We start from the raw sequence: 16071 nt of genomic DNA, 5'->3' as shown, positions 1-16071 counted from the left end.
CCAGAAGACCAAAACTAGCCAGAGAAGTAGGATACTGCTAAGGGAAAAACCTCCCTTGTCGGGCAGGCGAGCCAGGCAAGGGCAGGATCACCCCCGAAAGCAAGCCTCCAAGCCACCCCGGCAGGGCCTGCCGGGACTCGCGGAGGCCAAACCACCTCACCACACCACCTCACCACGACGCACGTCGTCGATCGGTGCGGTGTAGAGCTCCAAGATAACTAAGTGGCTGTTATTCGCCACATGGCAGCCACTTTCTACAGGGAATACCAACAGGCGACACCCGTCCTGCGATGTGTCGAGCGAGCAGGTGCGAAGCTGGCAAAACAGCCCATCAATGACTGCCGGGCAAGCTACGATGTGACATAAAGCGGCGCATTTAATGCGCTCTGTCAGCCCATAGAGTTAGGTATGGTAGCACTGTTTGCTATCTTATCAGTGCATAATGACTGATTTGCCAATTTGGTTACTCATTTTTCTATAAAAGGAGGCCCAAGGCAACCATAGAAAGGGTTAGCGAATCCACCCCCTCACAGATTCATACGCGCGTAGCCGTTCTGCCCCGAGGCAACCCTGTCGGGCAAGCGTGTTGCGTTCACCACCATTTTTCCACCATTAATCCACCAAAGCAGGAGTAGGGTTTTATGCCTCGCGGCAGCCTGAACCTGGGTAAAGATTGCCTGCATGATCCCTGCAATGCTGCTCGACGCCCTCTGCTCTTTGTGCAACGTGCCATCCCCCCGCCGAACCAGCAAGGGACTCTTGGTCCCATAGGTGGCCGTGGTTTCCCACAACATCTTTGGCGCGCCAGGTAGGGGGATCCCCTGCGCGAACCTGAAGGCATGAGTAGTGCGTCATCTTCATCGCCATCTTCGTCATCTTGCGGCTCCATCGACCATGGCACCCAAGAAGAAGCCCGGTGCTTCAGCTCACCCGTCCACCTCAAAGGCTCCGCTGCCCGCAGCAACCAATGTCGCGGGGCCCGTGGAGGCGCACGAGGATGTGGACGCCGCAGGGGACGTGGTCGACGCAGGCGGCATCATCACCACCTCCCCCGCAGCTAAAACGGAAGCGGGAGGCACCAGAGGAGAGCAACATCTGCATCATTCCAGTGGCCATACGACGTACGAGTGAAGGGGCTATTCCATCTGCCCCTCTTCCCCTCGCTGAAGGGCACAACCACAGTGGTGGCACCTGGATTGGGGCGAATCGCCACCCTCCGGCCGCCCCCACCATGGGTGCGACCGCAGGGCGCGCGCCTACCCCGGGACAGGCTGACCCAACCGTTGCGCCCAATGGAGCGACTGGCCCCCAAACGCCTTCGCCGTGGCACCATGCCCTCCAAGTGGCTGGCTCGCAACAGCGAGGGCGCGACATCGTTGCCGCCGACACTGTCAAGAACCGGGCGACTGTGCAGTCTACATCATCATCACCAGTGCCGAGCACCGCAACGGAGGCCATGGCACGGGCCCAGCTGCTGTTGAGGTTTCCCCCGATGGCCGATCAGATGGATGAATGGAGAGCCACCATTCACAGTCTGATTGGCTTCCTCGAGGCTGGGGTCTCACAGCGAGCTGGTCCGTCGCTGCCTCCCCAAGCGACGACAACGGCTCGCGCTGCTGGCCATACGGAAGGGGCCACCCCCACGGTGCAATCCTCACTACGGCAGCCAGGGCGGGCACGGCAGAATCAAGAGCACGACGATGTTTCGATGGCCTCTTCCGACCCTCGAGCATGTCCAGGCCTACGGCGAGCCCCGGAGGACAGGCAGAGTGGAGACGCACCCATCGTCATCGAGCAGCGCTGCGACGAGCGCCTCCAGCCCAATGGTTGCGATGGTCCCAGTGTCGACGAGCCTGCGCTTGAGGACAGCGGGTACCTGCCTTTCCAGGTTGGGTGCCCTGCCTTTACTCGTGAGCTGCGGCAAGTCCGTTGGCCATCCGCTCGTACCTTCAAGCTAGAGATACCAGAGAAGTATGATGGGAGGCAGAACCTGGCAGAATTCCTGAGCATCTACACCATCGCTGTTCAGGGTGCCGGGGGAGGAGATGAGAAGGTGTTTGCCAACTACTTCCCTTTGGAACTCATGTCCAATGTGAGGTCTTGGCTGATGCACCTGCTGGAGAACTCCATTTCCTCATGGGCTGACCTATGCCATGAGTTCATTGGCGCCTTCACAGGCGGCCATCAAGAACCAAGACGGCCCAGCGACTTGCAGCTTCTCTAATAGAAAGAAGGAGAAACCCTCTGCAAGTATTTATAGAGATTCAGCAGAGTCCACGGGAATATCCCTAATATCCATCCATCGGCTGTGATAGCTGCCTTCCAGTTCAATGTGCGCAACCGCATGATATGTTGCAAGATGACTGTACGGTTTCCCAAGAGTGTGAAGGAGCTTTACACCTTGGTGGACAAGTGTGCATGGATGGAGGAGGGAAGGAAACTCCCTAGAGAGGAAGATTGCATCGCCCTCGACTTAGAGGACGACGATGAATCCACCAGTCAGAAGAAGAGGAGCAAGAAGCGCAACAAGAGGCGCAAAGAGAAGGCAGTGATGACCATCGAGGGATCGAGCATGCTTAGTACCGGCCAGAAGGCCAGGGCCGAAGCCCCCGGTAAGGAAGCTGCCGCGTGCGCTGACTGCCGGGAGGCTGCGGCTGCCGAGAAGGCTGGGAAAGGCGATGGGCCGTACTGCAAGATCCATCAGACCAAAGCCCACAATCTCCAAGAGTGTCATCAGGTCGAGCAGCTAGTCAAGAGGCAAAGAGCTGAGTATGAGAAGCGCGACAAGGAAACATGTCAGAATGGTACTGGCGGTAAGGGCCGGGGCGGTGAAGCGAATCGTCCAGGCAAGGCTTTTCGGAACCAGGGGAAACCCGCTAGGGGCTGAGAAAAGGAAGTTTGCAATGATGAGAGTGATGGAGGGGATGAAGAGGAAACTAGTGAGCAGGAGTTCCAAAAGGCCACCGACGCCCTGTGCATTGGTGGGGGTGCGTCTTTGCACTCCTCTCACTGCCAACTCAAACAGTGGGCGCGTGAGGCCAATGCCGTGGAGCTGGCAGCAGAGTCTCAGAAGCCGCTCAAATGGTCACGCACGCCCATCGTCTTTGACAAAGATGACCATCCTGAACGCACCACTGCGGTAGGATGTTTGCCATTGTTGGTCTCTCCAACAATTCACAACCTCAAGGTCACAAAGATGTTGGTTGACGGTGGGGCTGGGTTGAATCTAATTTCCCCAAAGGTTGTCAGCAAACTTCAGATAGCAGAGGAAGAGCTAAAGGTCATAGGCACATTTCAAGGAATTAATCCCGGCCGGAGTCATCCTAAGGGAAATATCACGTTGCCAGTGACATTTGGGGGAGAACTGAACTATCGGACTGAGAAGTTTTTGTTTGATGCGGTCGACCTCCCCCTGCCATACAATGGGATCCTTGGACGGCCAGCTCTGGCAAAATTCATGGCGGCATATCACTATGCATAAAACACCATGAAGATGCCAGGGCCGGTAGGAGTCATTTGCATCCCATCACACGACAAGGACGCATTCATTTCTGTGGATACGATCTACCGGGACGAAGTCGCGGGAGAGGCCGTGGCAGCGGCAGTTCTCGCCAAGGAAAACAAAGGAAACAAGAAGGATAGCAGGGACACAGGCAAGGAATCTGTGAAGCGTACCTCTTCGGAGTGCGTTGCGCCTATTGATGATTTGCCGAAAAGTTCCAACAACAAGAGATCTAAGGTTGCTGCACCACATGTAAAGAAGGTCCCGGCAGGGCTGCCTGGCGTTGATGGTACCTTCACTATTAGCGCCACCCTTGATGACAAATAGGAAAGCGTGCTCGTTGCCTTCCTGCAGGCGAATATCAATGTGTTTGCTTGGCAACCATCTAATATCCCCAGTGTTCCCAGGGAGGTAATCGAGCACCACCTTGCCGCCTACCCACATGCCCGACCCGTCATGTCGAAGGTTCGGAAGCAGGCCTTGGAGAGGCAGCAGTTCATTGCAGAAGAGATCAAGAAGCTTGAAGCAACTAGTCTCGTAAGAGGAGTACTGCATTCAACATGGTTAGCAAACCCAGTGGTCGTGCGCAAGGCTAACGGGAAATGGAGGCTTTGCATAGATTTCACAGATCTCAACAAGGCATGCCCAAAGGACCCATTTCCCTTGTCGTGCATCGACCAGATTGTGGACTCCAGTTTAGGTTGGTATTTGCTCTCCTTTTTGGATGCATACTCTGGGTATCATCAGATCTTCATGTCCAAGGAAGACGAAGAGAAGACCTCATTCATCACCCCATGTGGTACGTACTGCTTTGTGTGCATGCCTTTCGGGTTAAAAAGTGTCGGGTCCACTTTTGCAAGAGCAGCCCAGATTGGTTTTGAACCACAGTTGCACAGAAACATTGAAGCTTATATGGATGATATTGTGGCCAAAACCAAGGACAGATCAACCCTCATCCGAGATTTGGAGGAGACATTTGCTAATTTGCGCAAGACCAACTTGAAGCTCAGTCCAGAGAAGTGTGTGTTTGGTGTTCCCTCCGACAAGCTACTTGGGTTCTTCGTGTCCCATCGGGGGATCGAAGCCAACCTCGACAAGATCAAGGCTATCAAGCAGATACAGGCACCCAAGATAGTCAAGGATGTGAAGCGTCTGACAGGGTTCGTTGCCGCACTTAGCAAATTCATCTCCAAGTCTGTCGAGCGCTCCCTACCATTCTTCAAAATTTTGAAAAAGGCAGGGCCCATGAAGCGGACCCCGGAAGCAAAGACATCTTTACAAGATTTGAAGGCCTACTTGTCCTCTATACGCACTTTGGTTGCCGGCGTCCTTGGAACGGGGTCCCCAGACTTGCCTGCCTGCAGCCCTCGGCGTGGCTCCACCAGCGGCCCTGTACGGCCCATCTTTGCCAGCAAACACTCAAGACCCTCACGAGGGGCCAAGCCTCGCGAGGCGGACGATGCAAGACCTCCCCGAGGACAGCCTCACCAGGCTGGCTCGCGAGGGCCGGAGAGATCAAGGCAAGGGGCACCTCGCAAGGTTCCTATGACGTAAGCCATGATGACCGGGGCCAGGCGGGCACCAGTGCGGAGTGTCCCCGTTTCCTCTTTGGTGCTAAAGAGGCAAATGCAGGCGCGGAGTCTCGATGCAACTGTCGGATTTCGGGTTCTGGCAATACCCTTGAGGTTCGAACACTGGGGTGCGCACGAAGAGCTCTCCCCCCAAGCTCTCGCACTCCACGATCTCACGGACTAGCTCGCCGAACCCAAAGAGCATGAGGACACAAGATTTATACTGGTTCGGGCCACCATTGCAGTGTAATACCCTACTCCAGTGTGGTGGTGGTGGATTGCCTCTTGGGCTGACGATGAACGGTACAAGGGAAGAACAGCCTCCTAAGGAGAGGTGTTCTTGTGCTCGGTGAACTTGTGGGTGTGAGGATGGAAGATGGAACCGATCCCCTCCTACTGTAGTGGCTAGTCCTATTTATAGAGGCCCTGGTCCTCTTCCCAAATATTGAGCGGGAAGGGATGCCACAACGGCCATGTTTGAAGGGGGACAGCTAGTACAACTTATCCTGACAAAAGTAGTCTTCGCCTGCCAAAGGCTCTGGTGGTGACGCCGTCTTGGGCTCCACGGTGACCTCCATCCTGCCGTCCTGCTGATCTTGGTCTCCTTGCCTGATGCCTCGGTACTCTTCGCCTGCGCTTGCCTCCTTAGCACCAAAGAGGAAACAAGGACGCTACGATCACTGGCGCCCGCCTGGCCTTGGTTGTCATGGCTTACGTCATGGGAAACCACATGAGGTACCCCTTGCCTTGATCTCTTCGCCCCTCGCAAGCCAGCCTGGTGAGGCCGCTCCCGAGGAGGTCTTGTGTCGTCCGCCTCGCGAGGCTTGGCCCCTCGCGAGGGTCTTGAGTGCTTGCTGGCGAAGATGGGCCGTACGGGCCCGCTTGTGGAGCCACGCCGTGGGCCGTAGGCAGGCAAGTCTGGGGACCCCCGTTCCCAGAACGCCGACAGTAGCCCCCGGGCCCAAGGCGCGCTCGGACTTGGCTTCGAGGCGAAGCCAAAGGGCAAGTGCGGAGCGCCGCGGGCCCCAATAGCCTGCGGCCTTGGTCGACGCGTGGCGGTTGATTGGACTTGGGCGTCTCCGCTTCCCCATGCAGCCTTGATACCCGCCTCGCTAGGCAGCCACCACGGTCTACACGATTTCCCTCTCATTGTTGCAGCGCACTCCCCCAATTCTTCCGCTTCCTCGAAGCTCGGCCCCTTCTCCCAATCCGATCTGAGCTCAGTCCTGCCATAGCCATGGCGCCGGATCGAACGAAGAAAGGGAAGAATCCCCTATCCTCCGCCGAACTACCTCCGTCCATTGAGCCTGTCGTTGGCAGGTCGCTGGTGCTCAACCAAGAAGCCATGGACAAGGTGCGCCCCATGCTCGCCTACAGCTTCAATGAGTGGGGAGGGACGGTGGCCTGGCCTGCGTCTCGAGCTCGCGTCGACATGACAGCCACCGAGGTCCCATTCATCATCGACACCCTTTGGGCTGGCCTGGTTCCTCCTTTCTCCGCCTTCTTCAACACAGTGCTTGCCCATTATCAGATCCACATGCTGCATCTCGATCCCCAATCCGTGACCCTTCTCGCCGTCTTCGCCTTTGTTTGCGAGGCCATGGTGGGTATTTCTCCTTCCATGGCCCTTCTCCGCCACATCTTCTCGTTGCACCTGATTGATCCCCGGCAGAGCTCGGGATGCCTGAGCTTCTAGGCCGTGGCGGCGACGGCCGGCGCGGGGATTGACTTCGAGCTTCCACAATCCACGAGCGAGTTTCGGACACGGTGGGTATTTGTTGATGTCGGAGTGCTCAGCCCCCTGCTCTCTTCTCTGTTGGCGCGCGCCATTCCCTACTCCGGTTGGTGCCACCAAAGGCTCGCCGATTCGCGCCTTGTCTCCGTCTGGCTCAGGCTGAAGAGGCTGAAAGACCTTGGCGTGACTGCGCCTATGGTGGTGAAGGAGTTCGTCTGGCGCCGAGTCGCTCCGCTTCAGCGCCATTCTCGACCGATGTGGGCCTTGCTCAGCAGCAAGGGCCATATGAGACTTCAGGAGTCCGTGCTCCCTCTTGAGGCGCGGCGAACAGTGCTCGAGGTCCTGACGGGCGTCCCGTTGCCAGATGACATGCCAGGGAAGAGTTGTCTTTCATACCGCTGCTTGAACAAGGTGGAATTTGTGGAGCAGATGCCCTCCTTCGATGAGTGGGGGCTGCGTCCAGTCGGCCTTGTGGGGCCTCGTGAGAACCCCATCATCGTGGTTCCTCTCCTTGCCACCAGCCCCGATCTTGCCCTAAGAGTGGACGCTGGGAGGCAAGCACCATCGGAGGCGGGGACGCGGGTGCCGAGGTGTCGATGCTGCCTGAGGCTCCCGAGGCTTCATCCTCGGGAACCCGCGATTCCCATGCTGGGGCGACAGCTGAAGGGGCGTCGCAGTCCGCTACTCCTGAGGTCGAGGCTCCTGAGGCCTCAGCGGGTCGTCGCGAGGCGGAGTCCGATAGCTTCCCCCCCCCCAGCTTGGTGCACCTGAGGTGGTCTTCTTGAGTGCCTCTCCAGTTGCCCCCCGCGATGGTTGCCACGTCCAATGCTTCAGCCAGCTCTGCGTGGAGTTTGAGGAACTCCGCAAGAGGAAGGGATCTCCAAGCTGCAGCAGTGGCGCCTTCGGGCCGCTGAAGCGGAGGAAGTACATCGCCATTGATGGGTAAGTACCTTATCTCTGTCATTCCTTGTGTGCCACCTCCCTTCCTGACGGTGGTTCTCCAGGGTCCCTTCCGCCAAGGCCACGAGGCCTCCCGAGGGGTATCCTCCCCTCGCTTCGTCTCCCTGCCAGCTTTGAGCGCCCCAAGTCTGCACGCCGCCCCTGGCATGGGGTCCGCCGGAGGAGCAAGCCTGCCAGCGGTGCGCCTTGAGCTCGTGCCTTCGCCGTCTCCCCTTTGCGGCCTTGCTTAGAGCGCGGCCAGTGTGCCGAGGGCCCCTCCTCTGATCTTGGGCGGCGGCTGGTTGGCTTCGATCCTGGGATCCTCTTCAAGCAGCGAGTCTCTGCTCATCTGGGCCCCTCAGGAGGCTTGGCCGGCAGCCGGGCGGGCGCCAGCCCCCAGCCCCCTGCTGAAAGGGGGCGAGCCGCTTCAGGCCCCGTCCGCGTCCCCCGCAGTGGAGGACGGAGTCGGCAGCGTGCTTAGCTCGGTGCATGAGCGGAGTGTCATCCGCCACGAGCTCTTTTGGGTTGCAATGGGCGCAATGAACCAGCTCGGTGAAGAACTCGCAGACGTAGACGCACGCCTTGTGGCCGAAGGTCTTCGGCTGATGGAGGAGCAGCACAAGTTGAAAGTGGCTATCAACCTCGGGCGCCACCAGCGCGAGCTTGACAATGCGAAGGCCAAGGCATCCCTCGCGACCTCGCGCGAGGCCTGCTCCCAAGCCTTGGAAGAAGCCCGGGAAGCTAACCACCGCCGCGAGATCACAGAGAAACGCTTGTGAGTGCTCCAAGCCTGGAGCACCTCCTTGGAGCAGCAGGTGGAGGGGCGCCAAGCCACCCTTGCATCAATGAGGGGGACGCCTGCCGAGGAGGAAGAAATCCTGAAGCGTGAGGAAGCGCTAGTGCTAGAAGCCATGGAGCGCGGCCTTGAGCTTGAGCGGTTGGAGACGAGAGAGAGCCAAGTCGCCCAAGTGAAGGACGCTGTTGGCACGCGCGAGGCTCGCGTCCAGGGGGAGGTCGACCGCCGCGTGGCCGAGGCTCGTGCAGATCTTGCGGGCAGGTACGACTTGAAGCTGAAGCGCGTTGAAGCCGAGGCTGTGGGCAGGACTGCTGCCCTCAAGTCTAAGCTGGCTGAGGCGGAGCGGCACGAGGAGGCCACTGCAGCTGCCCTGGTCTCGGCGTAGGCTGAACTAGCATCCGCCCGCGCCGACCTGGTCCCTCTTTAGCAGCGGGTTGCCGACGCCGAGTCCGTCGCGCGACAGAACAGGGATGAAGTGCTTCAGCGGCGAACACTGGAGCGCGTGGCCGCCCCCATGCTCCAGGGCCTCAGGAACAAGGCCAACATTGCGCTGGGCCACATCTGCGATGAAAATGCCCCTCATCCCCACGTGGACGAGTATGCCAGTCACCTCCGCTTCTTCACCGAGGTGGTGACGCGCCTGGAGAACCGATCTAAGAGAGCTCGCCAGCTTGTTGAAGAGAGGAGCCGCAGTCAGCTCGGGCGCGCGTTCTCCCGCATCTTCAGCCATCTCTAGAACGCCTACCCCAACTTCGACTTTGACGCTGCCATCGCCCCAGTACCGGAGGCCATCCGGGGCGACCTGGCGCGATGGGTGGAAGACAATGTAGACGCACTGGTCAGGGCCTTCGCTTCCGAGGACGACGCGGTGGTGGTCGCGGCAGACGAAGGCGGCGTGGTCGACGATGGTGATGGCGGCACCGTCGAAGGTCATGGTGATGCCAGCGACGGTGACGACGACGCCAGCGACGCGTCCGAAGACGACCCAGGGGACGCGGTGAGCGACATGTCCGATTGATCCCGTGTTTCCCTGCTGTTTATCCTGCACGCAAAAGCTCGGGCGAGGTCCCAGAGGTTGTAAGAGCATTTTGGGAGGGGGAGCCCCTCATGTAAACAGATTAGTGTCCCTATTCTTTTTGGGCCAAGCCAAATATGTGCCTTCATGAGCTCACGAGTCCCGTGGCGAGTTTGCTGTTGTAATTTACCTTAATCTGGGCAGGTTCCGAACTGACTCATGAGGTTGTGAGTTCCTGAGGAGCCTTATGATCCACCTGAGAGGGCCTCGCAAGAGGCATGCGCCAGCCGTGGCATGACCCGCGTGTGGTGCGCGTGCGTTATGCCCAGCCCCGCTCACGAGGGGCTCACAAGGGGGAGGCAGTAAGCACGAGCTCCGAAATAAGGCAAGAACCAGATTGTAAGAAATAGCATGAACGAGAAAAGGCACCCCCCGCGCGCATCAATGAAAACTCAACTCCAACTTAAATCCAAAGCTAGAAAGCAGGGCTACAGAAAAGAGGTTAAAAGCCAATGGCCGCGTCCGGTGCCTACTCTATTCTTCTTGTCTTCGATTCTTCTCACCAGCGCGGAGCTAAGTGCTGCCACTAGGACATGGGAGGGAGCCCCCGAGGCCCGAGGGCGGCGCTCCTGAGGCTCCGGGGCGTGTACAGCCCCACTCATTATTACGTGAGAGTGTCACAAGCGGAGACCTTCACAGGCGTGAGCCTTACTTCATATCGCCAGACGAGGGCCCCACCTTGCGCCACCCTCTACCACCGTTGGGACGACCGAAAACCAGGACGGCGCCAAAGGGGGCAAAGGGGACGCCAGCGGCGCCCTCGACGACCACGGGTCCTCTGCCGGGGGAAGGCTCGCTGGCACCTCCTCGACAGAGGGCCTACCTCCGGGCAACGCCTTGCTCCGTGTGACGCGGGGAGGGGCCTTGCTCTTGGCTCCTCCCACGTAGCCCCCAGTGAGCCTCTCATGGTGGGACGGATACCGCCGTGCCGGAACCATCGCCTGGCGTTGTGACCAGATTCACTTGCGATCCATGGTTAGCGTAAGCCTGCCCCTGGGAAATTAATGGTACCCTGTAGCTGTTGTCGACGGCCTGGTTGGCGGGGCTCTCGGGCGGCTCCTGGAAGGCCTCAGCTCCTAGCGCCTCCTCTTCCCAGCCTGGCTCGAGGAACGAGTCGGGGTCATCTTCCGGCGTGTACTCCTGGTTCATCATGCGGGGCACGTAGGCCTCCAAGGCCGTTGTCCCGAAGACCTCGCTGAAGTGCCCAACGCTCCATGTCGCCCGACCCATCACGCTGTCCTGAGGATGGTAGGGTAGCGCCCTGCTGGGGCCGTGTGCGGCAACACTCGTGCCCGCACCCATCGCGGGTGGTGCGGGTGCGATGGGGCGCCCGGCGCAGTGGATCGCGCAGATGTCGATGAGACCCCCGGGCGGACTCGGCGGCACGCGGGCGCGGCGAGGCCCGCTGTGGGATCCGACCGCTACCTGGGGCATGAGCTGGTAGCAGAAGGGCGGCGCTCCCGTGGCCGCCGCGTCCAGTAGCTCGGCGACGCGTTCCAGCAGTGCATCCCGGCCACTCTCCATGAGTCAGCACCGCAGCAGCTCCCGTGCCACCGTGAGTGCAGCTCGCATGTTAGCCTGCTCTCGCCGGGTGTACAGCGCCATCACCGCGACATGGCTTGCGGCCCTTGCAGCAGCTCGCGCCTGTCGCGGAGTAAGGGTGGACGGCGCCTGGCCGCGCCGCCCGCGCCCCGCAGCGTTAGGTGGCGCTCGTGCCGCCTGGAGCGCGGGGTTGAGGTCTTCCTGGGTGGACGACGCCGCCCGGGCTGGTCAAGCTGCCCAGTGGTCGGCATTGGTTCTTGGGTCACCGGACATCGGAACTGCGGAGCGTCAGTGGATCAACTGGCAGAAGAGAGGCTTCGGCGCACCCCCTACCTGGCGCGCCAAATGTCGGATTTCGGGTTCCGGCAAAACCCTTGAGGTTCGAACACTGGGGTGCGCACGAAGATCTCTCCTCCCAAACTCTCGCACTCCACGATCTCACGGACTAGCTCGCCGAACCCAAAGAGCACGAGGACACAAGATTTATACTGGTTTGGGCCACCGTTGCGGTGTAATACCCTACTCCAGTGTGGTGGTGGTGGATTGCCTCTTGGCCTGAGGATGAACAGTACAAGGGAAGAACAGCCTCCTGTGGAGAGGTGTTCTTGTGCTCGGTGAACATGTGGGTGTGAGGATGGAAGATGGAACCGATCCCCACCTACTGTAGTGGCTAGTCCTATTTATAGAGGCCCTGGTCCTCTTCCCAAATATTGAGCGGGAAGGGATGCCACAACGGCCAAGCTTGAAGGGGGACAACTAGTACAGCTTATCCTGACAAAAGTAGCTTCGCCTGCCAAAGGCTCTGGTGGTGACGCCGTCTTGGGCTGCACGGTGACCTCCGTCCTGCCGTCCTGCTGGTCTTGGTCTCGTTGCACCGATATGGAAGCCTTTGCCTGATGCCTCGGTACTCTGCGCCTGCGCTTGCCTCCTTAGCACCAAAGAGGAAACGAGGACGGTGCGATCGCTGGTGCCCGCCTGGTGTAACACCCCGCATGTAACTTTCCATATTTGTAACTCCGACTCTTGCCATTTTCGGCTTTGTGTTATGATATTCCCTCCGTGGTCGGGTTTTAGTCTTTCGTTTTGCATTTTGTTTTTGTCATGCATTTCATATCATGTCATCATGTGCATTGCATTTGCATACGTGTTCGTCTCATGCATCCGAGCATTTTCCCCGTTGTCCGTTTTGCAATTCGGCGCTCCTATCTCATCTGGTGCACCCCTCTTGGTTTCTTTCGTGAGCGGGTGTCAAACATTCTCTGAATGGACCGAGGCTTGTCAAGTGGCCCTAGTATACCACCGGGAGACCACTAGTCAAGTTTCGTTCCATTTGGAGGTCCTTTGGTACTCCAACGGTTAACCGGGCATCCGCAAAGGCCATTTAAGTGTGCAGAAAAACCCCCCTCAAAAACCAGCCCAAAACCCACCAAACTCTCTTCCATTCTCTAGGCCGTTCGATCACGATCGTGTGGGCGAAAACCGCACCTCATTTGGAGCCTCGTAGCTCCCTCTACCTATTTATATGTGACCCTCCCGAAAAACGAACGCAGACGAAACCCTAAAATTCTCCACCGCGCGCCACCGGACAAATTTGCCACGGACGGACACGTCCGACTCCACCGCCGCCGCCACGTGTCGCGCCTCCCGCCTCCCACCGCCGCCGGCCCGGCGAGCCCGAGGAGGGCCCGCCCGAGCACGCATCGCCGCCGCCCCGCGCCCGAGGCTCCCCGCTTCTCGCCGGCCTCCTCCCTCCGCCGCCGCTCGCCCGCTGCCGCCGCCGCCGGCCATCGTCACCCACGCCGCGCTCTCGTCGCCGCTCCGCCGCCGGCGCGCGCCGCCACCCGCCGCCCATCGCCGCCAACCCTCGCCGCCGGCGCTCCCCCTCCTCTCCCCGCCGGCGTCACCCTCTCCGGCGAGCAGCTCGGGAAGAAGCCCCGTCAAGCTCGAGCCTCCATCGCCAGATCTCGATCCACTACTGTAGCAGGTTGACTTTCCCGAACCCTAGAATTCTTCCAAGTCTTTTTCTGCTACAGCATGTGCCCATGTTCATGAGTGCATAACTCCTTGCATTTACCTCCGTTTCGCACGTGTAATATGTCAAATTGTTCGTCCCGTGATGCTCTACATTTTGTTCAATTGCACCATGTTCATTAGAGGCCATCTTGATGCCCAAATCTCTGTTGCAAGAGAGCTAATTGCTGTTATCTGCTGGTTCTTAACAGAACTTGGAGATTTGTCATTTTTGTGTCATTTAATCTGTGCATCTTATGGGCATGAGCTCTACATGGGTTTTGTTTTATGCCATGCCATCTTTCAAGTGGTGTATGCCATGTATTTTCGTGATCTCTTTGGTGACTAGCACAAGCATGCAAACTAGGCCCCGTAATGTTTCTGATTTCAGGGACTTGGTGATTTCTCTGTCTTTGTCTGCTGTTATTTTGTTGCCATGTAAACTTGATGCTACAGAGAGATCTATGCATATTTTCGAGATGTTCAGTAAGGATGTTTTGTAGCTATTGTTGTAATTGATCCATACCTGCCCTTGTTTGGAATTATGGAGTGACATAGGATGACTAAATATTGCTCTACTTTTGCTATAAAATATTTCTGGCAGATTGTTTACGTGATATTCATTTTTGCCAAGCTTTTTGTAGTTGTTCCATACATGCTATGCTTTTGTTCTTACCATCGTTAGCTTCATAAACATGCCATCTTGCTGTAGGTATGCTTGTTTTGTCATGAATTGCTCTTTAGTGAGTGCATCAAGCTCACCAACATGTCCTCATATTATTGTTTCTGCCATGCTCTGTTTTCTGCCAAGTCTGAAACCTGATAACGAAACTTGCTATGTTTATATGCTTGCCACCATATCTTCTGGTCCTTTTTGGCTTATGGTCAGTAAGGGACGTTTGTCATATGCATTTAGTAAAATACTGCCATGCCTTGTTTTGCCATGTTAAGTTCCTGTAGCTTGTTGATTTCGTGCTCTGAACATTGCTACCTGATGCTGTTTTCTGCCATGTCCAGTAATTTCACCATGTCTGTGAACCTGATATCTTTTGCACTTTTGCCATGCTTGTTTGAGCTTGATATGTTGTGATCTAGCCGTAGCTCATTGTTCATCTTTTGTCAAGCATCTCCGGTAGATTACTGCCGTATGCTTTGTTGCTATGTTGGAGTGCTGCAGCATTGCTACTTGTTGCATTTTAAGTGCTATCATGCTGTTAATCGCAGATTCGTGTCATTCTTGTTTTGCTTGCCATTTGCAAACCGTGCATCTGTTTCCGGTGATCTTTATATCGATTTCGACCGAAATCATCTCATCTTTCCAGTGGCATGCTTGGTTTGCCAAGTTACTGCCTTGTTCATCATTTTCTTTCCGGAGCACGCATATGCATCGCATACCATATCTCGCATATCATACATGTTTTGCATCATGTTGCTTGTGCATTTCTCGTGATTGATTGTGGTTCCATTGCTTGTGTTCTTGTCTTGGGTAGAGCCGGGAGACGAGTTCGTGAACGAGGAACCTGTTGAGTACGCTTACGAGGATCAAGCTTTCGACAACTCTGAGAACCTTGCAGGCAAGATGACCACCCCTCGAAATCACTTCTATCATTGCTTTGCTAGTTGTTCGCTCTATTGCCATGCTGCGCTACCTATCACTTGCTATATCATGCCTCCCATATTGCCATGCCAGCCTCTAACCATCCTTTCCTAGCAAACCGTTGTTTGGCTAAGTTACCGCTTTTGCTCAGCCCTTCTTATAGCGTTGCTAGTTGCAGGTGAAGTTGAAGTTTGTTCCATGTCGGAACATGGATATGTTGGGATATCACAATATCTCTTATTTAATTAATGCATCTATATATTTTGGTAAAGGGTGGAAGGCTCGGCCTTATGACTGGTGTTTTGTTCCACTCTTGCCGCCCTAGTTTCTGTTATACCGGGATTATGTTCCTTGAGTTTGCGTTCCTTACACGGTCGGGTGATTTATGGGACCCCTTGACAGTTCGCCTTGAATAAAACTCCTCCAGCAAGGCCCAACCTTGGTTTTACCATTTGCCACCTAAGCCTTTTTCCCCCGGGTTTTCTAGAGCCCGAGGGTCATCTTTATTTTAAACCCCCGGGCCAGTGTTCCTCTGAGTGCTGGTCCAAACTAGAGCCCTTTGCAGCACCACCTTGGGGAAACTCGAGGATTGGTTTTAGTTGTACGGACTCCTCATCCGGTGTGCCCTGAGACCGAGATATGTGCAGCTCCTATCGGGATTTGTCGGCACATTCGGGCGGCTTTGCTGGTCTTGTTTTACCATTGTCGAAATGTCTTGTAAACCGGGATTCCGAGACTGATCGGGTCTTTCCGGGAGAAGGTTTATCCTTCGTTGACCGTGAGAGCTTATGATGGGCTAAGTTGGGACACCCCTGCAGGGTATTATCTTTCGAAAGCCGTGCCCGCGGTTATGAGGCAGATGGGAATTTGTTAATGTCCGGTTGTAGAGAACTTGTCACTTGACCCAATTAAAATACATCAACTGTGTGTGTAGCCGTGATGGTCTCTTCTCGGCGGAGTCCGGGAAGTGAACACGGTCTGAGTTATGTATGACGTAAGTAGGAGTTCAGGATCACTTCTTGGTCATTGCTAGATGACGACCGTTCCGTTGCTTCTCTTCTCGCTCTCTTTTGCGTATGTTAGCCACCATATATGCTTATTGCCTGCTGCAGCTCCACCTCATTACACCATCCTTTCCTATTAGCTTAAATAGTCTTGATCTCGCGGGTGTGAGATTGCTGAGTGCTCGTGACTCACAGATTCTACCAAAACAGTTGCAGGTGCCGACGATGCCAGTGCAGATGATGGGATCGATCTCAAGTGGGAGTTCGATGAGGAACGTGGTCGTTACTATGTGTCTTTTC

This window comes from Triticum aestivum, chromosome 7D (assembly GCF_018294505.1).
Source record: "Triticum aestivum cultivar Chinese Spring chromosome 7D, IWGSC CS RefSeq v2.1, whole genome shotgun sequence".
In the NCBI taxonomy this organism is placed as follows: domain Eukaryota; kingdom Viridiplantae; phylum Streptophyta; class Magnoliopsida; order Poales; family Poaceae; genus Triticum; species Triticum aestivum.
Note: the sequence above shows the minus strand (reverse complement) of the source record.